This window comes from Aedes aegypti, chromosome 1, assembly GCF_002204515.2.
Source record: "Aedes aegypti strain LVP_AGWG chromosome 1, AaegL5.0 Primary Assembly, whole genome shotgun sequence".
Classification (NCBI taxonomy): domain Eukaryota; kingdom Metazoa; phylum Arthropoda; class Insecta; order Diptera; family Culicidae; genus Aedes; species Aedes aegypti.
The window spans coordinates 202,479,025-202,503,769 of NC_035107.1; the positions used below are offsets into that span (position 1 = coordinate 202,479,025).

A 24,745-nucleotide genomic window follows, 5' to 3' on the forward strand; every position below is an offset into this window, starting at 1 on the left:
ATAACAGCAGTTACGGTTTCGCCGTCGACTGGGGTAGAATTTTGGACTCGTTATCTGTTTGCACTCCCGGAGCATGCTCAAACAAAGTTCTTGACGCAATTTGACAAACAGCACCTAGAGCTCGTGTTGGCTTCCATATGGTGATGGACGCACGGTAATTGAGAACATATGGTTCGTTCTGGGCAGAAGGTGCGATGATTGATTGGGATGTTTTGATTGGATTCGGGAACTCTACTGGAAGGGAATATCGAATAAAATCGATCGGATGAGGTAATTTGGATGATTAAGTGCCTTTACGCCACCTGATTGCCATTTAAAATCCAGAACAGTTGTTAACGTATGGCAGAGTTAATGGGCGCTATTGTCGGCCATTGTCGAAACGGAATCATTTCAAAATGACACTTATTCCTTAGTTTTGATAACAACTAACTAGTGTTAGACGATAAAGAATTATGTTTTCGATCACACATGTAAACATATGTTTGATATTGCGTGATGGGCCTGACACAAAAACCCTACCTATACAAAAGCCGGTTGTTTTTCGGTATCTCTGCTGCTCTAGGCGTTAGCGAGAAACCTTTGTCATCATTTTATAGCAACGACAGTACGAGCTCAGTTCTGGGACTTCTAGTGTCTCAAACGCATTGGCTCCCATGGACGACTAAAAATGGATGTACCATATGGATCAAATTGTATCGAAACCTAGAAAGGGTGTTTCGAGTGGGTGTTGCTCATTCCAGTGAACCTGTTGATTGAGTGAAAACTGATTATTTAAGCAGCTGGAACTGCGATTTGCAATCTATACAGATGCAGGTATCGAAAATAGATGGTTTACAAAACAACTGAAGCAAATTGAACACTAATTATGCTGTTGATATAGCCATTTCTGTACGAATGTCGAAATTGTGAGGAGAAACTTCGTAGTCTATCCTGAAAACTGGAACGATTGTTTGCAGAAAATTACATTCACTTGCTGCTAACTCAACACAGAAGCTTCATTCCGTAACATGTTGCATATAGAGTTTCAGTTTTTACAGTATTCCCCCAAATATTTTTAATTTTTGGATAATTATCAATTCAAATATTTCATTAATTTCTCATATCTACTGTCCAGACCTGTGCGCCGCCGCGCCACCGCCGATCAATTTTACGTCACGCCAACGCTGCGTGAGGTATCGGTGGCGCGCGATACACCGGTCAGCACTACGACGCCGATTAACAATTCAGCTCGGATTGATAAAATTAATTTCTTTGTATACACATCTAATATTTCCTGCATAAATTACCTAATCTTAACCATTAGATCACATGTAAGGCCAGAAATTCTTCCAAGAACGCTTACAGAGATTCCCCCAGCAATTCGTCTACGGATTCGTTGCGAGATTTCTCAAAAAAAAAAAAAAAATACCGTAATTTCGGGTGGAATTGATCATTTTTCACGGTTTTTCTAGTCTGTTTTCTATAATGTTAACAATGCCAAACAACTTAATGCAGGAAAACAAGTACGAAGGTGAGCCTCATCGACTCATGTACCGAAATTTTCTAACAAATGTCATTTTAGTGTTAACAAATATCTCTAAAATAAAAAATCAGGGGATCTCATTTCGGGGTGAAATTGATCACTTGTCAATGCCATTATTGTTAGTTTTCAAAACAACTCTATATGATAAATTTGAGCCCCTGAATCCGAATATGCTTGTAAAATTCTTAACAATGCAATACTTCTATAAATAACAAATAGTTAAATTTCAAGAATTACGCGGGAAACGCCTAAATGTATGCAATTTTTTAAGGAATTCAATGATATCTAACAGAAATTTAATTATTTCAACCATATTACCTAATTGGTACGAGTTTTTGTGATGAAATCTGGTTTGGAGATATATCTCAAGCATCCTCACAAACTTTCAGGTTTATACCATGTTCAAATCCTTGCTTATAAATAGAAGTTCATATGTGTTTGTGAATACTGCACCGTGCATGATTTTGAAATTTTACGTTATTTTCATAGTAATAAACATTCTTTGACGCAAAAAACTTCACAACACGCAATTCGACAATAGTTACGACAAGCAACGTTCATTTACTGCAGCTTACATTGATATTTGTGCTCCATTACGAATAAATAAAATCGTGTGAAACGATGATCAATTTCTTCACCCTTCTGATCAATTACACCCGATTTTACGGTAATTGTAGAGTAAATTGAAAACTTTATTGATTTATAGTTAAATGTTTAATAAATCAGAATCATTTTTATGGTGCGTTATTATTTTCCAATAGTTTCTCCAAGTGAATATACTTCAAAACATTTTCAACACGAATTGTTTTTATCTCGTATAGGCCTGAGTGAAAGCAAAAATACTGAAACCCTCACTAAGTGAATATACTTCAAAACATTTTCAACACGAATTGTTTTTATCTCGTATAGGCCTGAGTGAAAGCAAAAATACTGAAACCCTCACCACTCACAGAATTCTTACCGCATTTAAATGATTTTTTGTCAGTTTACTGGCTCCCATATCTAGTTTCTAGAAGTGGCCAAAAGAACTCGGAAATATTCCTGTGGCCGGAGTTATTCCGATGGGTCACTGGGTCAAGTCGTATCAGTGTTGTAAGCAATCACGGTAGTCGACACATTTTCGCTGATATTCTGCAGCGCTTACCACAGACATGCACAACACGTGCGATCAAACGAATGTCGAAAAGAAAAATGTCAATTGAATGCCACTGACCACGATAGCTTCGCTAGGAAACTTTGCGGTTTTGTTGATTTCTGTTCTGCTTTCACTGTATGTGTGTCACATTCGACATAGCAGTCAAGATCAAACTATTCATGTTGTTTATGATCCGATGTCTGAATTATATGCAAAACTTATGATTTATGCAAATGCCATCGTGTCAGACGACATTCAATTGACACTTTTTTGTGTTTGTCGACGTTCATTCTAATGCTCGTGCTGTGACTGCAGACCATGGCAACGAAACGAACGTCGCGCAAAGTGTCGAATGTTTACAGCACTGGCCAGTATACAGACAAAACATCATTTGAATCCATTAAGAATTCGTTGAGCGGTGAAGGTTTTAGAATTTTCGCTTTCACTCAGGCCTATACGGGTTCAAATCCTGTCTATGTCACTTTTTGGAATTAAACCAGATATTCGTTCAAGGGTCATTCCAGGAATGATGTGGGCTTCATGACTGTACGATTAGCGTCGTTAGGCAGAAAAGCGCATCATGGCGTGGGTTTTTGGTTCGATTCCCGCTTCAGCCATTGAAACTTTGCGTCATGAATGTTTCTCGGCTGTGCTATTGGAGCATGCTTGTCCTTAGTCTAGTGTTAAGTTACAATCCTGCAAAAAACGTGAGCAAAACAAATATTTTTGAATATTTGAATTGCATGTCCGAAAATATATCAATTAAAGATTGTAACCCATTCAAACAGAAATAAAAAAATATTAGAATTGACATCATATCATAATGATACTCACCTCAATGAAAAACCTCAAGATCTTCGAGCGAAAAGTTACGTCAGTTCTAATTTTCAAACGTGATTTTCTAAATTCTTGTTTTTCGTTGATATTTTCACTGCAATTGACCTCCGTAACACACCGATTTATGCTCTTAATCTTACGTGCATGATAGAAATTCATTGAAATTTGATTTTTCTCGGTTATAGGCACGGTGTTCATTTTACCACCCCTGTTCATTTTACCACCACTTCCCCTATGTAAAATCATGTGAAAAATTTAACGTTTTTGACACTTTTTACGTTTTTTTTTAATTATTAACACCATCCATAACGGAAATTCGATAACATCCATGTAATGAATGAAACAATAATCTTGTTTTTGTTTAAATATTTAGATTTTTAAACAAATTATTGTTAAATTACGATAATTTTTAACATAACTTTACTCAAAAAGTTGCAAGTTTTTGCAAAAATTTTAAAATGTTCTGATCTGAAATACGCTATATTTCATCTACTAAATGTCAAAGTTTGCCGGATATTTTGATATATTTGAGATATCTGAATTCAATTTAACCATTTTTTACATGCATAAATAGAATATATTTATTGTTGTTTTCTTACAAAATTCATTATGAGCATGATTGGCCGCCCATAGTTGCTATTTGGTTATTGCAAGAACAATTCTATTTACATAAGGAACCAACAAACTGATGCTCTCATTATTAGAACGAACAATAACAGCGCCAGTTGCTCCAGAATGTAGGTCAATTTGGGGATGGGAAATGTTGACATATTACTTGCTTAATGTAAGCCAAGGAGTCCTCTGCACTTCCACAATAACACACTGGGAGTTTTGATATGGGAAAGGATTCATTTTGTATAACGATATAATTTGAAACGAATATATACATATATATTCATGACATATACACAGATGAGCTACACCAATAGTGTGATTATCACTACAAACCGGACACGATGAATTGTGCCCGTTCGATTTTGGCACGGATCGGTTTTGGCAACAAAACTGTTCGATTTTGGCGACACGGAAATCCATATACAATAAAATGGATCCATGTCAGTCACCAATCTGTTCAATCTTAATGTTTCTGTGGGACTTTTTAAGATGGCTAATTAAGTTCATGTTAATTATAGCGGTGATTAAACCATTTATAAAAACAACCGTTTGAATTTGACACGGCTGAAGAAGACAAAATGCAAATTTCTATATATTTTAACACATGACTAACAAAAAGTATTTAATTAACAAATCTCGAAAATATTGTAATATAATGATCAAATTAATAATAAACCTATTCTATTTATATGACAAAGTTAGTTGTTTTGAATTCAGATATCTCAACTATATCAAAATACACATCCGGCAAACTTTGACATTTAGTAGATGAAATATAGCGTATTTTGAAACATTGTTAAGTTTTTGCAAAAACTTGCAACTTTTTGAGTAAAGTTATGTTAAAAATAATGATAATCTAACAATTATTTATTCAAAAATCAAAGTATTTTAACAAAAACAAGACTTTTTTTATTCATTACATGGATGTTTTTGAATTTCCGTGATGCATGGTGTTAAAAATGAAAAATTTGACGTAAAAAGTGTTAAAAACGTAAAATTCAAGTGATTTTCACATTTTTTAACATAACTTTATGTTTGAAATCCTAGAACTTTGGTGTTTGTCCAAGACCCTTGTCGTATTTTGACAAATAAATTAAAAACTTATAAAACTTTGCCGAAGACGCGGCGAGATTTCCATCTAACTTTTATCATCAAATTAAAGATCAACTAAATTCAAGATAAGTCTCTTTTGACACCAACTCGGAGAAATGCACTTCTAAAGCGCTATAGGTTTTGTCTGGCTAAATTCTGATTCTGGGCCAGTGCACAGTGGTCCTGGAATCAGAGAGATGCATTTTGAGCTTTAGAATGAAACATTAGACGAAAACGGTCTTCTACAAAGTTGTTTGTATTAGTAAGGCCCTTTGTTTGGTGTTATTGAAAATTAGGGTGGAACACGTTTTTATAGAAATGGTACATGCTTGAGCACAGTTGTAGACCATTCAATTTCAAGCTACTTTGCCAAAAAAAACTTTTTTTTTGTATCTCTTAAATTGACCGATTTAGAGCTTTTTTTCCTACGGTGACATAGGGTGGTCCGAACAAAACTGGTTTTCTGGCTGTAGCGTTTTCAATTCAAATATCTCATCAAAGTTGTCTATGAAACACTTTTAGAGCTTTGAAATATGCGTAATTTGATGACTAAAAAAACTTGCTATCTCCTTCCGTTTGGGAGTTATGGACCAATGCACGAGTTCACTAATTTGACTTTTGAGCGGTGCCGAATTCACTCGTTGCCATGGTCACATACATAACACGGCACCGCTCAAACGTCAAAGAGTGAACTCATGCATTGATCCATTGTCGTTTTTCTCACAAAAATATGCCTACTTCGATTGTGAATATCTCCGATTGGGGCAAACATAAAAAATATCTTTTGACGGCATTCAAAAGACAAATCATCAAAATTACTGTATTTGTAATCACATTCTTGGAAATATTTCAAATTTCTTCCATGGCTAAATTAAATTACGTTTCAGAAGTTTGACATACAAATTTAGTATGCAAGTCTCGACATCTTTCAAAATTCCTTGTACATATTTGCGCAAAATTGATCATTGTTAAAAAAAAAGCAATCGTCAGCTGTCGTTGACAGTTTCATTTTTCTAACATCTTTCTAAGAAAGCTTCAAATGTCACATCAAGTGTCATTTCAAGTGAACCCCCTGTGGGTCACGACTCACAGTTTGGGAAACTATGAACTATATTATAAACAAAAGCTAATTCTGTGGAGGCAACGTTTATTATGAGAGGCTGTTAAAGCACAATAAAGTTGTATCTGTTTGTCTGTGTTATAAGATTGAACATCCGAATAAAGGCCCAAATAGTGCCTAACGCGCATCCATTAAGCAATACTAAACTGAAGCTTGTAAGATCGATTCCCACCGGTTGAGGATCTCTTTATTATGAAAATTTACTTGATTTCCAAATCATAGATAAATCGAAGGTTCCCAGTAAATATCTGTGAAAGAAAAGATCCCATAAAATAACTGTGAAAGTTCTGTCTAAGCTGAGAAGCAGCTTCTGTCTCAATTGGGACGTAAGTGCAGAAAGAAGAAGAAACATTCGAATCACATTTCCAAAGCTTTGCAGAGATTCTGTGATATTAAACGTTGGAAATAAGTGAGAAACAGTAACAGTAGATATTGTAAACCATCAATGTAATTTAAAATTCATATTGCAATCAATAAGCTTGGAAGCATTTGGAACATTTTTTATAACTATAAAGGAGATTTGTGATCACGTTTGGATGTATTGAAAACATTTTGTTTGAATGATAAGTCAAGCTGCATATAGAAATTAATGCCCATAGCTTCAGTATGTGATGAAGACCTTAAGCTTAACAATAGTCATAGCTGTAAGTACACTCTTCGAACCATATGAAGCTTTATGGATAGGAACGATAAGGTTTCAAGAGAATTGGGTGAGTGTAGACTGTAGTAGATTTGGTAGATTATAGGGACCTGAATTTCAGAATGATTTGGATGACTTCCAACATCCAATTTCTTGTCAAAATTTGTGGGCATGTCCGTTAAGGCTTAGTGAGTACAGTTGGCTGTAAGATTTTTTCCAACCCTGGAAATGACGTGACACGTTTACAACCATATGGAGCTCTGCACAGAAATCAGTCTCACTCTTTCACTCCTTCATAAAATTAGTAAACAACAAGGCCAGCAAACGTCAAAAAGTCATACAAATCAAAACAGTGCCGAGCCCCATTTGATGTTTACACAAGTAAAGTGACTGCCTTGTCTTGTTTACGCCGTGCTCTTTAACATTAAAAGAACGAATATTTCAATTCAAATATGAAAACAAATTCTTGGATCCATTAGAGAAACGTAATTCAATAACAATTTTATTGATAAATTTTACACCAACTTGGACTGCTTCAGTCATAGTGGTGGTTTTGAACATTGCATCAATCATTAGATTGGTAACATCAAATTATTTGGTATGAATGGGTAGTACATTAACCCAGTCATCTATGTGTACTTCATTACAATAATCTTCAAAAACAAAGCAGAGCTGTAATCTAGCTAATACCTTGACGTAAATCCTTATCCTATTAGAGCCTGCTTTTGCAGATCTTGTAGCAAGCTTTTGGACAAAATTAGAAAAGCACATATTTAACATTCTGAAATCCTCTTCAAATGATTCCCAAAAGTAATAAAATGTACGTCGTGTTCCGAAGTTTCCGTTTCGGAAATCATCATCATAGTTTCTTTTCGATCATTTGATCCATCAATTGGGGCATCAGCACCACATGTGTCTATAAATTTCATCAGACCACCTATTGATGTTCATCAGCGTTAATTCTAACGCGAAAAAAGTCATGAACGAATGAAATCTCACTAGGCACGTAGATATTTAGCGAATAACCTTCCCAAACCGAGCGCATCCACCGAACGGCACTCTTCCAAACCGCTTTTAAAACAATCAACGAATCAACCCATTTCACCTGGTTTCGGCTTCAATTGCTACTAGGAGGCATTTACTTCTTCAGAGACCATCTCTCTTTTAAGCCAAAAGCAACAAAAGCTAAAAGAGTTGCAAGTAAGTAAGTACCACTATGATGTGTCTGCTGGCTGGTGCTTGCGCCGAGGCCCGACCGACCTGCATGAGAACACACAACCCAACAACGCCAGCAGCACACCGCACAGTGGTACCACCCATAGGTCATAAATAGAAGAATACACCTCCCCAAATAAACTGGCGTAGATGCAGGGGTATATCCGGTCTACCGTGAACCATTTTTAAATACATCATCAGTTCCTCCCCCTTCCCTCCTTTGATAATGTTCATATCGACATATAGAGAGTAAATTGGGAACAAAAATTCAACAGGAACACATCGAGATATGGAGATATCGAGATACGGAGGATGTCGAGATATGGAAAGAGAAATCGTATGCAGAATGAAGGGACCGAAGCAATCATCGTCATAAGGAGAGATATCGAGATGTAGAACATCGAGATGTGGAGAGTCGACTGTACTATCTATTAATTTGATTTTGGCAATTTCTGGTAGTATTTTCAATCAGATATTGTACAAACTGTTTTATGACCGCTATGCAGAACAAATAGAACCACTGTGCACCGGTGGAATCTACCGCAGACAAACACCTTTTAGGTTTCCCCGATGTGATCATCTCGCGCTGACTGCACGGGCCAACAGGAACGGGAATGAATGGAATGGATGGGTATTCTTCTTCTAGGTCGGCGAAATGTGCGGAGGCTCCCGCGCCGTGGCCTACTTCTTTATGTGGCTTTTATTTCTGGTGGAAAAAAATGCTTGCCTACTTGGATCGCGCCCAGCACTAAGCTGATGCTGGTGACTGAAAGTTATTCCTCCGGTTCTTGGCTGATTTCCGCTATGATCGTTGGATTTTTGTGCTTCGGAATCGAAGGGAAATAATGTAGCATTCTACTCTTTATGCCCATCTAGCTTATACTATTTAGCTAATTTATGAAAATAAAGTTTTATCAGCTTCTAGATTATATGAACATCATATGGAATCCAACAAGTAACGATCAATTGATTCTGATGTTGGAAAGTAAGTTAAACGAAGTATTTGATACCAAAAATATGATTGGTAGGTGTACTGTATTGGTAACCATTTATTAAGCACTTCACCATATGTATTTTAAGAAAACATTTTTTGAAAAAAAAACTTGATTCTTTTTCGCCGAAGCTTTAAACATAGAAAAATCTTTCCTCAAACATCACAAAAACAACACCAAAAGTTAAAACTTCGTCAGTTGTTCAGCTGGGATTATTGCAACATAAATGTTTCTACTTATCCTGTTCGTTTTTTTATTAAAAAATTAAAAAAAAACGGTGATGGTAATCCAGTGCAAATGACTACAACGAGCAGCAGTTTGAAAACATATTCGTACACCCTTTTTTAAGGTGTTAAGGCTCAATTCTAGATCTCTCCGGGCTAGGCATTGTTCTGACCTCCCTGATCACCATTTGTGGAGTGAGGAAGCACTGTCTCCCGTGGTGAGGATGTCATGCTTAGAATAAGGAGTACAAGAAGAAGGGTATTGTGTCGATTCCTGAAACAATATTTTCTTCTCGAAATTTACCGAGAGTTTACACAAACATTTCTCAAGAAAATCCTAAAGCATTCTTAGACGATTTTCTTCAGTGAATTTAAAACAGAGTCACTATCAACGCTTAAAATTTGCTGATTTGTACAGGTCGACTGCGATACGACTCGGATTCAACTATATCACATCAACATCATGCTGCCTACTCCATCGCCAGTGCATTGATGGCGATAGACTATGGATATCACTGATGGGTTAAGTTTAGCCTTTAATTAAGCAAATAAATGTTGGTTACTGAAAAACATTAATAGCTTGGATAATTACCACGTGATCACTCATTCTGCAGTGATTATAATCTAGAGTGCGATGTCGCATCACTGCAGTTGATTGTCAAATCAAAGTGATATTGATAGCTCGCAAGTGATATTGATAGTTTTAGAGCATCAGCCATCAGCTGATATGATTAAAATTAAGCAACTCTAGAGGCGATCGTTAAGAAACTTTACAAAAATTTCCTTACTTCTAGTGTTTCCTTCGAAACACAGGAATATGTCAAGGCCTTTCAGGGTTTATTCGCAAATTTCATAACGCCCAAAACGGCAATATTTGACACCTACCCACCCCCTCGTAACGATTTTTGTATGAATATTTTACTAATTTTGTATGATCCGTAACATTACGAGGACACCAACCCACCCCCTTCAGCGAAATGATTTTCCACCAAATTACTCCAAGGATTTCATCACAGATTTCATATACTATAGAACACACTTAGAACAAATCGCAGTAGCCTGTGAAATGAATCACCGAATTTTAACTGTAAACTACAAAAATACAGATTTTCCTGTAAAGTTTTCCGACAAAATCCGTGATTTCTACTTTTTTTTAACGGGAATGTTTCCGTAAAACAAACAAATTTACTGTGACCATGTGAAATACTCACAGTTCGGTAACATCATTATTTTCGCCAAACTTCTGTGAAATCATTTGACAACGGCACTGGCAGCCATGAGCTACTTTTGTTTCAGTTTTTGAACACCACTAACAAAGAGTGAAAGCTGGCTTATTGGCAGCAAGCTTTTCTTTCCGATAAGTAGGGAGTTCAATTCCTGGTTGGCCATTTTCGAGTTTTTATTTATGATTTTTCACCGTTGAGAATATAGTGAAATTTCAATGTAATCCTATTTTTTTAAGTGTAAACCATCATCATTATCTTGGGGATGGGAATCAATCCGAAGTCATTGACGTGAAAGGCGTGTGTGCCAACCACTACACCACAAAATTATTTTTTTCGTCGGACTTCAGTATTCCTCAATACTTTTTACTGAGATTGACTACGCCGAGCGAACAACAAACTTCTTTTCCGGTAAGATTCATTTCATTTATTTAGTTAACATCTAAACAGATAACAATGAATCAACAATTTCCCGGCACAATACTCGGTTCGTGGCCGCATCTCTTCATCCTCGGTTCTGCCCACGCTCGCCAAATCGATACGCACTTGATCCGCCCATCTAGCTCGCTGCGCTCCACGCTTTCTTGTACCATCCGGATCCGACGCGAACACCATCTTTGCAGGGTTGCTGTCCGACATTCTTGCAGCATGCCCTGCCCATCGTATCCTTCCAGCTTTGGTCACCTTCTGGATATTGGGTTCGCTGTAGAGTTGGGCGAGCTCGTGGTTCATCCTTCGCCGCCACACACCGTTTTCCTGCACACCGCCGAAGATCGTCCTAAGCACCCGACGTTCGAAGACTCCAAGTGCTTGCAAGTCCTCTTAGAGCGTCGTCCACGTTTCATGCCCGTAGAGGACTACCGGCCCAATGAGCGTTTTGTCCTTGGTACATTTGGTGTGGGTGTGAATCTTTTTTGACCGCAGCTTCTTCTGGAGGCCATAGTAGGCCCGACTTCCACTGATGATGCGCCTCCGTATTTCACGACTAACGTTATTTTCAGCCGTCAGCAAGGATCGAAGGTAAACAAACTCGTCGACCATCTCGACCGTATCCCCGTCTATCGTAACACTGCTACCTAGGCGAGCCCTGCCGCGCTCGGCCCCACCAGCTAACATGTACTTTGGCTTGGCCGCATTCACCACCAGTCCAACCTTGGCTGTCTCGCGTTTCAGGCGGGTGTACAGGTCTGCCACCTTTTCAAATGTTCGGCCGACAATGTCCATATCATCCGCAAAGCAAACCAATTGACTGGATCTCGTTAAAATCGTACCCTGGCTGTTGAGCCCGGCTCTCCGCATAACACCTTCTAGCGCAATATTGAACAACAGGCACGAAAGTCCATCACCTTGTCGTAGTCTCCGGCGGGATCCAAACGGACTGGAATGTTCGCCTGAAACCTTCACACAATTTTGCACACCTTCCATCGTCGCTCTTATCAGTCTCGTGAGCTTCCCGGGAAAGCTGTTCTCGCCCATGATTTTCCATAGCTCTACGCGGTTGATACTATCGTATGCCGCCTTGAAATCGATGAAAAGGTGATGCGTTGGGACCTGGTATTTCTGGAGGATTTGCCGTACAGTAAAGATCTGGTCCGTTGTCGATCGGCCGTCAACGAAGCCGGCTTGATAACTTCCCACGAACTCGCTTACTATGGGTTACAGACGATGGAAGATGATCTGGGATAATACTTTGTAGGCCGCATTTAGAATGGTGATCGCACAAAAGTTCTCAAATCTAACTTGTCACCTTTCTTGTAGATGGGGCATATCACCCCATCCTTCCACTCCTGCGGTAGCTGTTTTATGTTTCAGATTGTGCCTATCAGCCGGTGCAAACAAATGGCCAGCCTTTGAGTTATGAGTTCTGCTCCGATACCATCCTTACCAGCAGCTTTATTGTCCTTGAGCTGGTGAATGGCATCCTTAACCTCCCTCAATGTGGGGGCTGGCTGGTTTCCATCCTCCGCAGTACCGACGAAGGCATTTCCTCCATTGTCCTGACCTTCATTGCCTGTGCTCTCAACGCCATTCAGGTGTTCGTCGAAGTGCTGCTTCCACCTTTCGATCACCTCACGCTCGTTCGTCAAAATGCTCCCATCCTTATCCCTGCAAACCTCGGCATGAAGCTTCTGATAGAACTTACGCGTTTCTTGAGACCGGCACAGCTGTTCCATCTCCTCGCACTCCGTCTTTTCCAGGCGGCGTTTTTTCTCCCGAAAGAGGCGGGTCTGCTGTTGCCGTTTCCGTCTACAACGTTCTGCGTTCTGCTTGGTCCCTTGCTGCAGCATGACCGCCCGCGCTGCATTCTTCTCCTCCAAAACCTCCTGGCACTCCTCGTCAAACCAATCGTTCAGTCGACTCCGTCCCACGTACCCAACGTTGCTCTCAGCTGCTTCGTTGATGGCTGCTTTTACTGCTCTGGAGCAGTCCTCAAGAGGGGCTTCATCCAGCTCACCCTCTTCCGGTAATGCAGCCTCGAGGTGTTGCGCGTATACAGCTGCGACATCCGGTTGCTTAAGCCGCTCTAGGTCATACAGGTGCGGCCGTCGGTACCGTACGTTGTTGACGACGGAGAGTTTTGAGCGCAGTTTGACCATCACCAGATAGTGGCCAGAGTCGATGTTAGCGCCACGATAGGTCCCGACGACGATAATGTCGGAGAAGTGCAGTCCATCAATCAGAACGTGGTCGACTTGTGATTCTGTCTGCTGTGGTGATATCCAGGTGTATCGGTATGGAAGGCTATGCTGGGAGTAGGTGCTACGAATGGCCATATTCTTGGAGACGGCGAAATCAATTTGTCGTAGGCCGTTTTCGTTCGTCAGCCGGTGGGTGCTGAACTTTCCAATAGTCGGGCTGAATTCCTCCTCCTGGTCAACCTGAGCGTTTAGATCTCCTATGATGGTTTTGACGTCGTGGCTTGGGCAGCTGTCGTACTCGCGTTCGGTAAGATCTCAGCAAGTATTAGCGATTATATGTGAGGTTATGAACCGAAAGTTTTCGAAATCAAATGGATATTTACGTACGATTCCCTGTTCTTTGAATTATATATTAATAACTTGTAATTGTGACTAGGATGAACTAATCACCATTCTAGAACAACGCTCCTTTTGCATTTTTGCTTTGAGTGAGATTACGATTCTTGGAAATATTTTGGCGAAAATCAACAAAATATTTGTTGTTGGGATTCGGTTTTAAATATTACTGAGCACACGACGTGGCCAACAATTGCTAAGCTCATGTGTTACATACAACTTTTACCATTTGTTTTATGTTTGTTTTATATAAAAATTGGACACCATAGTACAGTAAATACTACACAGAAAAAAAATCCGTTCTCGTATCCGTGAACAGCAGTCGTGGACTCTTCAACAAGCAAAAATATACACCGTGAACTAGATCATGTGTATGTGTCACGTTCTCCAGAATTCTTTTTTGAGCGTGTAGATTGAATACCATTACTTTACCAGAAGAATAATAGATAAGAAAACGTTATGTAATGTTCTTACACTGTTTTAAACCAATGAGAATCGAAGTAACAGCTAAATATCAGCTGCAGTCTAAACGTAGCATCGCTTAGTTTTTATTTAAATTTTGTCCTTGTACTTAAAGTCGGCCAAAAGCTTTGATAAAGTTCGATTTTTGAAAACTGGCGTCCTACTGAGCAAAAGTTTTTTTCCAATTCTAAATGAAGCAAACGTTATTTGGTAATTTAGTCTCTTTGTGATATTAATATTCAATTTATTTACTTACTTGTATGATGCTTTTCCTAGAGCTTGAGATTGAGGATAAATATCATTGTTTTACAAGAATTTAGTGATTTTTATCCAAATTTACGTTCATTTTGGGAATCCCGGTAACCCGGGACGTTAGATCTTGTATCAAGGGAAACGGGAAATCCAGAAATTTCTCAAATTCCGGGATTTTTTGTCGGAATGGACACTTTACTAATGAACCCATAGATTTGCATAGGTAAAAAAAAAAATCAAAAATCAACATTATTCAAATGTTCGTCGATGTAAGGTTATTATAATGTACCGCAAACTGTGACTACCAAGGCTAACTTTTAATTATAAAAAAAAATAGAGATTCATACAAGTTCGATAGCATGTGTGTTTCAGCACAACGTGCGCCATTGTTTTAAAGGATTCAAATATATGCCAGCATATTTAAGAAACTTTTTTAAATAATGAAAACTAAAAAATAAGGCTATATACCTATAAGCTAGATTGATTATGAGAAAAAATAATATTTGAAAAAAAGATATTTAATGCTGATTGAACCTTGTAGGCCAACTTGCTGTCATGTATGCTCTTGAGATATTTACTTTAGGAAATCTACTGAATCGTTGTCCGCTTGCATCAATAACAAAGGAAATAGATTTTTTTGCTAGTTTTATTAAATTTTCTAATAGTTGGTCTACGAAAACTTGTTAAATTGTTGTAATAGTTTTTAGGAGTATACATTGTTTAACTAACTTCAAATTGTTGCTCTCATCTTACTTTACATATGAAATAAGAATTTTATTTACTATGTAGGGTAAATTGCCGATTATTGCACAGGCTACAAATCAACCCAATTTTTGCGAAACCCATAATGAATGTACAATTAAATTTATCATTGGGACAGACTTTAGCCTGTACCATAATTGTCAACTTACCCTAATTCAACACAAAAACACATGTTCTCGATAGCAGCAGCAATTGTCCACAATTCGAAAATAGTCAGCTTTCTTCCCAGAAACTCAACCCGTAGAGCTGGAAAAGTATTCAAAAATGTTCCCCACGTCCGAAAACAACTTTCATAATTTTTCGTTAAGTGAGATCTGAATAAACAAGCGGTGTCCTCATTCCGGTCTCGCGCCTGGTGAAGTTTATACCCGCTTTGGTAAAGTTCTTCGGAGTTGGTGCTTGTTGTATTAAAACAAGTCCATTTCCCGTAACCCGTTCCGTGGCTTGGTTCTCTGACCAGTACAAGATCCATCCGATCGTCCAGCCGTGTACACGAACAGTTAGGTCTTTTCTGATTTACTTCCCTTGTGCCCTCCGTCCACCTTTTCTCTTACTCCCCTCCCCTCCCCTGTCCCACTTCGCCGAGACTATGTTCTGCTACTTCTCAGCTTACCTTCGTTAACTCTCGCATAAATGTAGTCAAGCGCGGTATCCTCCTTCCCACCGCAGCCCGCTGAAGTGCAAAAAGAAAATATAACATACAAGAGGAAAGAAAAAAGGTCTTAACCAACCAACGGAATAAATATTTAAATCATTTCTTTTCTTTTCTTCGAGTCTGCTTTGTGCACTTTCTTCGTACTCCTCGGGCGAACAAGCCAAGAAATTTCTTTTTCATTCCTCCGTCCCCATCCATCATGGACCCCGCTTGTTCTCTCCACCACTACAGCAGCAATCCTCGGCAACCAACCAACCAACGGTACGCAAGGTAAGGCCAGATCTACAAAAGCTGCCGCGCGGTGCTGTGAGTCCTCACCCCGCTTCCGCACAATCGTCAGCAAGCCCGAAGCTGTTAGTATTTCCGCGCCGATGATCGCTGCTGCGATCGTTCTTCGATCTTTCTTTTTGGAACTTTCTTCGCCGAACCGTCCGCCGAAGAATCTTCGTTCTCTGCCGAGCGTGCTGCTGCTGCTGATCGCTTGATCGAGCTAAAACGAATCAAAGCCACCACCACCTTTCCAAGTTCCAAACCATGGACGTGATCTTCGCGCATCTTCGGCTGACCTGCTTTCTTCGTACGATCGTCAGTGTGCGCGCGTGGTTGCTTGTTGCTTGCTAGATCAAGCGAGAGAACGTTCGCGCGTGAAAGGGGAGATGGAAAGCTCTACCAGCAGCTGAGGTCTGTGACGTCTTTGGAACAACGAACCCACGTGTGTGAGTTCTTTGTGGTCAGGTTTCTTCTCGCGGGTCTAGTCTTTGGGTGGGTTACGGCTGCATCGGCACTGAGTGAGAAGAGAGTGCTTCGTTTTGGTAAAACTGAGTGGCTTGTACACGCAAGATAGATCTTGGATGTTCACGTTGATGATGGCTAAGAGAGAAAGGCGGATTCTATGCTTCACACATTGCACAGTGGGCATATTGGAGACCAAAACGTGATGTTCTTAAATTTCTTGGATTTTCTTTGATTAACTTAGACTATGCCATATTTCAATTACAATAATTGATACTTGACTGTCCAACATTTTTTTTGAATCTACGCCGAATGAAGCAGCCTTCTCTATTGGACTTGGCCCTGGTTCAATCGCTTCTTGTCGTACTGTACATTAAGGATCAAGAATCCATCATTCAATCATCAGCAATCATCGAAAGAGAAAAAAACATTTTTTTTTATCAAATTTAAAGAAACCCTCATAAAAATCCAGATAGCAAGTGTAGTGCAATGATAGATTTTCTTGAACATTGCATGAATTTTGAGCAAAAAAACTTGCTTAGAAAATTTGTAAAACGATGATGGTTATTTTCCTCTGACGTTAAAATCTCCTCAACTGCAAAAAAAAGTCTGGTGAGCGGTCTGCTCCGGAATCCGGAGACGACGCGTCGCGACGCTTGCTATGTCTGAATCAGACGAACACATCGAATGTACATCTGTTTCTTTCTCGCTAGAGATCAATATTTCATCAATATTTTCATAATCGGAAGGTTTTAAAATATTCTATTGGTGATTTTTTTCCATACATTTTGTATGGGCTGAAATGCATCAATGAACGGGATTTTCATGGAGGTCAGTCTGAAAAATAGCTAAAAAGTGAAAAAAAAATCAAAATTTCACCGATGGAATACAGGTATGTTCCGTTTTTATCACGTTCCGATTTCGTCAACAAATTATTCCGTTTTTATCAACACAAAAAAAGTATTTATTTTTATTTTTAGAAATGCTTGAAATATAAACCAAAAACTTATTTGAAGCTATTTAAATGTTTTTCAATAACTTCACGGTTGAATTTTCGACATTATGTTGGAGTTGATCATCTACGATACATGGTAGGTGTCAAGTCATATACGATTCAATAAGGTTTGATTTCTTCCTATCCGCCAATCAATTAGAGTTTTCAAAAATAGCATGGGCTGAAGGTCAAGATTGACGCATCTTTCAACAGTCGAGTATTGCGCTGACCACGTCCTAGCAACCAGGCTTGACAAAACTCCTATGCAACGCAAAATTGAGGCGATTTTGATGTTTTATTGAGGAGTAAAAATTGCACTCAACATTTTCAACACAGATCTTCAAACAATTCGAGTGAGAGTGCAAAAAAATACGAAGATTTTTTTCTGGTACTCTTCTCTCTTGTTGCTATCCTCACATTTACTCACACTTTAAAAAAAACTCTTGAGTGTCCCGCCCGAACAAAACAGCCCTCGCGGAGTTGTTATGGAACTTTTGTTATTGAATTATGCTCTGTTCTGCATCTTCCTCGCGGATTTTTTGATGCCTCTCTGATTAGTATTTTTTTTTCAGTCTCACGCAAAGAGGCAAAGGTAGCACGCTGCTCTAGCGTTATGACATTTGTTAATGGGTCCTAATGGCAAGAGACATGATCGAGTTTATTTTATTTTTGATAAGACTGTCGATCCCGTAGTATTTTGTACATTATCCTTCATCTCTTAAGCTTGCACAGATTATAGCAACAGCCATTGATTAGGTCCTGTTGCAAGGGTAGGGAAAGACGTCCAGCAAAACTTAACAATCTTTCAAAATATTTGGAATCTTCATACAATAAGTTTGCATCAAAGAAAATGGAAAAGGACTGAAATGGCTGATAATTTGAGAAACTGTTGATACTTGATGCTCTCACGTCACGCATGTTCTCATCCCAATTTTTTGGGATATTGATTTTTGAGCAATCACGCACCTCTTCTTCACGTGGATACCAAAAGTTCGATAAAGAGCTTATATGAACTGCCTTACGCTTTTTCCTAAAACTTAACAAGAGAGATTATAACAAAACAAATCTTATTTGGTTGTGCTTGTTCTGGAGTTTGTGCACTTTTGTGTTTTTGATAAACCTATTTAACATTGTTTTACCAAACAAAATAGTAAAATTTTAGTTTAGTTTAGTGCTAGTCGATTCGTGATCCAACGTAGAGCTAAACGGTGAAGGTGGCGCTGCTCTAGAATGGCGATTATTGCATCCCAGTCAAAGATGATAGTGGTAGTGAAGAAAAATCACCACAATCATTCTACACAATAGATTTTGACAATTAAAAGCACAGCAAACCGTAAATATTAATTTAAGCTTGCAAAACTTTCGCAACATAACCTCACATTTAAGGTGAAACATCTCGGAATCCAAAGATGGCCGGCACAATGGCCGACTTCTCCCCCTACTCACGTTTTTAAAAGCACAAAACTGGAGAAATAGTTGGCAAACGTTCCTGATTTTCTTATTTTAAGCTTTCTACTAGTGCACAAAGCCAAAATAAAAAGTGCAATGTCGTGGGATACTTTCTTCGCGAGATTTGTGCCTTTGAAGTTTTAGTGCAATCTTAGAAAATGATTCCAAACTGTTTCACCTTAACCCCCAATCGGGTGCCAAAAATGCAAAATATGTATCTTAGCAAAATAAAAAAACCCTCAGTTGATAATTGCGAAAGTGTTTATAAGGACAGTAAGCTGAGAGCTTTTCCACAGTTGTGATGCAATGCCATAGACAAAAAGAAGCGGAAGGATGAGCATGGATGAGCATGAGCATGAGCATGATGGACCGCCCGCAGTTGCTACTCCGTTATTGCAAGAACAGCTGTACTTACACAGGGAACCAACAGACACTACTCGGGATCAGTAGCATCCTCAATGTGTAAGTACTGGTGCTCTCATTATTATAATAAACAATACCGGCGCCGGCTGCATCCGAATGCAGGTCAATTTGGGAATGGGAGGGAAATGTTTACGTGTTACTTGCTTTACAGAAGCCGAGGAGTCCTCTGCACTTCCACAAGAAAACACTGGGAAAGGAAATTGGAACGAAAAATTAACAGGAAAACATCGAGATACGGGGATATCGAGATAAAGAGTATATTGAGATGTGGAGAGAGAAATTGTATGCAGAATGAAGGGACCTAAGAAATCATAGACATAGAGAGAAATATCGAGATATAGAACATCGAGATATGGAGAGTCGACTGTATTGATGATTTATCGCATTAAATAATCATATTGATTGATTGGAGTCTGCAATCAACTTTATTTATGAAATTATACGAAAAATCTTAATGCTAATCACAGTTCCTAAATATCAATACAGTGCATTTTAATAATGAAATTGTGTATCATCCTGGCAAAACTGCAATTTTGTTTTAAAATTTGTAAACTATTTTATCTAAGAAAATTATTCCGTTTTTGTCAACTGAAAATTGCCGATCGTGTTGATAAAAACGGAACATTCTTCCTTCTTTCTGGCGTTACGTCCCCACTGAGACAGAGCCTGCTTCTCAGCTTAGTGTTCTTATGAGCACTTCCACAGTTTTTAACTGAGAGCTTACTATGCCAATGACCATTTTTGCATGTGTATATCGTGTGGCAGGTACGAAGATACTCTATGCCCTGGGAAGTCGAGCAAATTTCCAACCCGAGAAGATCCTCATGTGTTGGTCCTCCGGAAATCTAGGGGGTTGGTGTCAGGCCTTGCAAGCCAACCGTAAAAACACATCAGCACAGGAGCGTCAACGAGAGAATACGGAACGGAACAATCGGCAAAGACCACAGCGACGAAAATGGACTAGCGATTGGAAACTCGGTACGTGGAACTGCAAATCTCTCAACTTCATTGGAAGTACTCGCATACTCTCCGATGTACTGAAGACCCGCGGTTTCGACATCGTAGCGCTGCAGGAGGTGTGCTGGACAGGAGCATTGGTGCGAACGTTTAGAGGTAATCATACCATCTACCAGAGCTGCGGCAACACACGCGAGCTGGGAACAGCTTTCATAGTGATGGGTGATATGCAAAGGCGCGTGATCGGGTGGTGGTCGATCAATGAACGAATGTGCAAGTTAAGAATCAAAGGCCGATTCTTTAACTTCAGCATAATCAACGTGCATAGCCCACACTCCGGAAGCACTGATGATGATAAGGACGCATTTTACGCGCAGCTCGAACGCGAGTACGACCGCTGCCCAAGCCACGACGTCAAGATCATCATAGGAGATTTGAACGCTCAGGTTGGCCAGGAGGAGGAGTTCAGACCGACGATTGGAAAGTTCAGCGCCCAGCCCAGCGGCTGACGAACGAGAACGGCCTACGACTGATAGATTTTGCCGCCTCCAAGAACATGGCCATTCGTAGCACCTATTTCCAGCACAGCCTCCCGTATCGGTACACCTGGAGATCACCTCAGCAGACAGAATCGCAAATCGACCACGTTCTGATCGATGGACGGCACTTCTCCGACATAACCGACGTCAGAACCTATCGTGGCGCCAACATTGACTCCGACCACTACCTTGTGATGGTGAAACTGCGCCCAAAACTATCCTTCATCAACAATGTACGGTACCGACGCCCGCCCCGGTACAATCTCGAGCGGCTGAAACAACTGGATGTCGCCAATGCGTACGCGCAGCATCTTGAGGCAGCGTTGCCGGATGTGGGCGAGCTCGATAGGGCCCCTCTTGAGGACTGCTGGAGGACAGTCAAAGCAGCCATTAACGACGCTGCCGAAAGCGTTGTCGGATATGTGGAGCGGAGCTCAAGAAACGATTGGTTCGACGAGGAGTGCCAGGAGGTTTTAGAGGAGAAGAATGCAGCGCGGGCTGCAATGCTGCAGCATGGGACGCGGCAAAACGTGGAACGATACAGACTGAAGCGGAAACAGCAAACCCGCCTATTCCGGGACAAAAAGCGCCGCCTGGAAGAGGTGGAATGCCAAGAGATGGAGTTGCTGTACCGTTCTCAAGAAACGCGGAAGTTCTATCAGAAGCTCAACACATCCCGCAAAGGCTTCGTGCCGCGAGCTGAGATGTGCCGGGATAAGGATGGGAGCATCTTGACGGACGGACGCGAGGTGATCGAAAGGTGAAAGCAGCACTACGATGAACACCTGAATGGTGCAGAGAACACAGGCACAGAAGGTCAGGACAGCGAAGGCGATGGCTACGTCAGCACAGCGGACAGCGGAAATCAACCAGCTCCCACGATGGGAGAAGTTAAGGATGCCATTCAACAGCTCAAGAACAACAAAGCCGCTGGCAAGGATGGTATCGGAGCCGAACTCATCAAGATGGGCCCGGACAGGTTGGCCGCTTGTCTGCATCGGCTGATAGTCAGAATCTGGGAAACGGAACAGCTACCGGAGGAGTGGAAGCAAGGCGTTATATGCCCTATCTACAAAAAGGGCGACAAACTGGAGTGTGAAAATTATTGTGCAATCACCATCCTAAACGCCGCCTATAAAGTGCTATCCCAGATTCTCTTCCGTCGTCTATCACCTATAGCAAACGAGTTCGTGGGAAGTTATCAAGCAGGTTTCATCGACGGCCGCTCGACAACGGACCAGATCTTTTCCGTGCGGCAAATCCTCCAGAAATGCCGTGAGTACCAGGTCCCTACGCACCATTTGTTCATCGATTTCAAGGCGGCATACGATAGTATCGACCGCATAGAGCTATGGAAAATCATGGACGAGAACAGCTTTCCCGGGAAGCTCACAAGATTGATCAGAGCAACGATGGACGGTGTGCAAAACTGCGTGAAGATCTCGGGCGAACACTCCAGTTCGTTCGAGTCTCGGCGGGGACTACGACAGGGCGACGGACTTTCGTGCCTGTTGTTCAATATTGCGCTTGAAGGTGTCATGCGGAGAGCCGGACTTAACAGTCGAAACACGATTTTCACGAGATCCGGACAATTTGTTTGCTTCGCGGACGACATGGATATTATTGGGAGAAAATTTGAAACGGTGGCAGATTTGTTCACCCGCCTGAAACGCGAAGCAACAAGAGTCAGGCTAATGGTGAATGCGTCGAAAACAAAGTACATGCTGGTTGGCGGAACTGAGCGCGACAGGGCCCGCCTAGGAAGCAGTGTTACGATAGACGGGGATACCTTCGAGGTGGTGGACGAGTTCGTCTACCTCGGATCCTTGTTGACGGCTGACAACAATGTTAGTCGGGAAATACGAAGGCGCATCATCAGCGGAAGTCGTGCCTACTATGGGCTCCAGAAGAAACTGCGGTCAAGAAAGATTCACCCCCGCACCAAATGCACGATGTACAAAACGCTCATAAGACCGGTAGTCCTCTATGGACATGAGGCATGGACTATGCTCGAGGAGGACTTGCAAGCTCTTGGGGTTTTCGAACGCCGAGTGCTAAGGACGATCTTCGGCGGCTTGCAGGAGAACGGCGTGTGGCGGCGAAGGATGAACCACGAGCTCGCTCAACTCTACGGCGAACCCAGTATCGTGAAGGTAGCTAAAGCTGGAAGGATACGCTGGACAGGGCATGTTGCAAGAATGCCGGACAACAACCCTGTAAAGATGGTGTTCGCCACGAATCCGGCCGGAACAAGAAGGCGTGGGGCGCAGCGAGCTGGGTGGATTGACCAGGTACACCAGGACCTGGAGAACATGGGTCACAGTCAAGGATGGAGAGAAGCGGCCATGAACCGAGGGAATTGGCGAAATATTGTTGGCGAGGCTTTATCAAGATAATTGATGTAAAGCCAAATAAGTAAGTAAGCAAGGTGTGTTGATAGAGTTCACAATTAATCAAAACCGGTTTTGAGTGATGATGTAAACTCACTAAAGTAATATTACCCTTTATTACCAAAAATTAAAGGACTTCCTAAATTTCATAGGCCTGGTAATGAAATGCGTGAGATTAATCGAGCTATTGGATCACCTACTCACAATATTGCAAAGTATAAACTCCAGAAATTCCAATTTTTTTCGAAAAAGTTTCATAGTAAATCAGTAAAAATTTTAAACATTTCCCAGAAGTAATTGAAAATCTTAAAATAGCCGATGATGAAGTTTTATTTTAGTATAAGCCTATTAGAAAAATGGTTACTTGGTCAAAATTAAGGCACAGATTGGATAAAACAAGTATATATATTAAATGCACTAAACTTTGTATTCAAAAGGACTATTTTCCCTTAAAGGTGAATCTTTCAGACAGTTAAATGAAGCCCCAATGGGTATGCTTCTGTCTCCATTTTTAAGTGGGGTATTTTTAGGTAGCAATTTATCCTGACGTCCAATCAAAATGTGGTCTTCAGCAAAGTTGTAGCTGAAAGGATTTGACATGAGAAGATTGTGTTCACTTTTCCAACAACATTATGACGAAGAGATAGAGGACTGAACACAAAAGGATGGCGTTTTCCATAGTAATCTCCATATAAACTTGAAATGACCTGTGCACAGTCAAATTTCTTTCGATTTATTTTAAACTTTGGGAGGATGCTATTTACCATAATATAAGTAGTTTAAGCATAGGGGAGCCAAAATTTCAAAATTTGCATCACTCTAATGTTATCTATAGCAGCGACACGAGTTCAGACTACAATAGCTAAATTTTCACATATTTATATCGCTAGCAAAAAACGATACAAATGTTCATTTTACCTGCACTATGTGGGTAAAATGGACAGCTGTTGGTGGTAAAATAAACATCATGCAAAAATGTGTGCAAAACAAATATTTCTGAAAATTTTCATTGCATAACCGAAAACATATTTGTTAATAATTGTAATCCATTCAAAAAGAATTCAACATCATATCATAACGATAATCACCTTACTAAAAAACCTCAAGTCCCCGAGCTAAAAGTGGCGTCAGTTCTGATTTTCAAACGTGGTTTTCTAAAATCTTTGTTTTTGTTGATATTTTCACTTCAATTGATTTCCGTATCAACCCGAACACTCTGATTTATGCCTTAAATCGTCCGTGCGTAATAAAAATTGATCAGAATTTGTTTTTTCTAGGTAAAAGCCACGGTGTTCAATTTACCATAATTTCCACAAGACAGTTTGGAGCAGATGAGCTTACAGTCCATTGCATAGAAAAGGCAAATAGGCAGCTATTAAAGTTTTCATTGAACATGCTGCATGTAAACAGAAACCCATCGAAGTTTATAAAAAAAAATGGTTTCAGATGACGAAAAAGTTGATGATTTATACGCCTATGC

The 24,745-nt window shown here is 40.2% G+C and overlaps 1 protein-coding gene across 5 annotated transcripts in view; it reads left to right on the forward strand.

The window, feature by feature from the left end:
- The window catches only part of LOC5564080 (probable serine/threonine-protein kinase cdc7), a 200,950-nt gene that overhangs the window by 39,288 nt on the left and 136,917 nt on the right, over nt 1–24,745 (forward strand). The gene's annotated exons all lie outside the window — the stretch shown is intronic.